The following is a 1,804-nucleotide window of genomic DNA, read 5'->3' on the forward strand; positions in this document are numbered from 1 at the left end:
TAAATATTTAGTTTTTGGTTTATTAAGTACAATTATATATAACAATTACATTTGTGTTATTTAAACTATAAATATCGCGAAATAATGTTTTTTCCTCAAAGTGACACACTACCCGAGTTATGCTCAGTTTTTTGGCGAAGTTTGATACACCAAGCTCAAAAGGTTGCCCATCACTGATCTAAACGTTGCTCTAAGTTAGTGGATAATAATCTACCCCTGGAAGTTAGTGTACCACCTCTGAATTCTCCAACAAGATCATGTACTAGTTTCCTAATAAATTTCACATGCGTTATCGGTTTTTCATTTTTTCTTTTTTGGCATCAGTTGAGACGGCATTTACATTTTACTTGTCCTTTCATGCTAATGAAAACAAGAAAAGATATGGAAAAATAGACAAAAGTCCCCCTTCCCTCCCGCGGTGAAACTACGTGTCGAGTGTGGCTCGACATACGAGCTGCTACCGATGCTAACCGTGTCGAGTCACACTCGACATCCGAGTGCAAAAGGTTAAGGAGGGGGTAGTGTGCCCTCAGAGGAAGAGAGCCGGATGGTCATTCAGAAGGGCTCCTCCAAGTCCACTTCCTGGCCCCAGGCTGCGGGGTGTGTGCTCTTGAGAGTCCCTCCCCTTGGGGTGCCAGCTCTTGCTTGAATGGAGGCACAAAGAGGTATCTGCTGGTGTTCACCAAGAGGAAGGGGGGACTGGTGCCCTGACTGAGGGAGCAGAGGACTGGGTGGTCGACCCCACACCCAATGCTGCCCAGGATGGTAACTGGCGGTGTGACTCTTCTCCGGACAAGGGCCAGAGAGGCCCAGAGGTATTGCTTGATGTGATGGCTGGTCCTTTAAATGTCCATCTCAAACTGTGACTCTTCACCGCCTGCTGGCTTATCTTCGGGGCTGTCCTGGCTGGCTTCAGTGGGGGGGGGGGGGCTGGTCACTTACAGGGCTAGTGACCCCTGGAATGGTGGGCAGGTCCCGTGGGGGTGTTTTGGTCACAGGTGAATTCTGACACTCCATCAGGAACTTCTGGTCATAGATGATCCTGGTACCTCCGGGGTGGTGCCGAAGAGCGTGCCACTGGGGGGTTGGGGAGGGGGGGGCTGTGGTGTTGTAGTCCCCGGCGGGAGCTGCACCCCCGTCGCTGAGGACTACCCGGTGAGTGGCGGGGATGGCCCGGCTTGGCGTCTGGCTGCAGCTGCTGCCCCGGGACATGGTCTTCCGCGCGTAGTGCCAGCAGCCAGCACTAGTTCATTCTTATATGTGCGCTGACCAGGGATTGAACCCACAACCTTGGCATATCCGATGCTTTGACCAACTGAGCTATCGGGTCAGAGCTCTTATCCTTTTAGTAGCTTCAGAATTTTTAGTGATATCCCATTTCATTCTTGAAACTGCTAATATGTCTTCTGTGTTTTAATTTTTTGTCAGTCTTGCTAAAGGTTTATCCATTTTGTTGAGTTTTTTAAAGAATCAGCTCTTTCTTTCACTGCTTTTCTGTATTTGTTGTTGTTCATTTTATTGATTTCTTTTTTAAAAAGAATATATTTTTATTGATTTCAGAGAGGAAGGGAGAGGGAGAGAGAGACAGAAACATCCATGATGAGAGAGAATCATTGATTGGCTGCCTCCTGCACATCCCCTACTGGGGATAGAGCCCGAAACCCAGGCATATACCCTGGACTGGAATTGAACCTGGGACCCTTCCGTCCACAGGCCCACGCTCTATCCACTGAGCCAAACCAGCTAGGGCATTAATTTTATTGATTTCTTATCTCTATAATCCTCTGCTTACTTTGGGTTTATT

The 1,804-nt window shown here is 48.1% G+C and overlaps 1 pseudogene across 1 annotated transcript; it reads right to left on the reverse strand.

Annotated features, from left to right (window-relative positions):
- Window positions 1–664: 664 nt before the first annotated feature.
- Window positions 665–1,212, reverse strand: LOC307095870 (eukaryotic translation initiation factor 4E-binding protein 1-like; annotated as a pseudogene). Its single transcript has one exon. The product of its transcript is annotated as a eukaryotic translation initiation factor 4E-binding protein 1-like (transcript).
- Between the last annotated feature and the right edge of the window lie 592 nt (window positions 1,213–1,804).

This window comes from Cnephaeus nilssonii, assembly GCF_951640355.1.
Source record: "Cnephaeus nilssonii genome assembly, chromosome: X".
NCBI lineage: Eukaryota > Metazoa > Chordata > Mammalia > Chiroptera > Vespertilionidae > Cnephaeus > Cnephaeus nilssonii.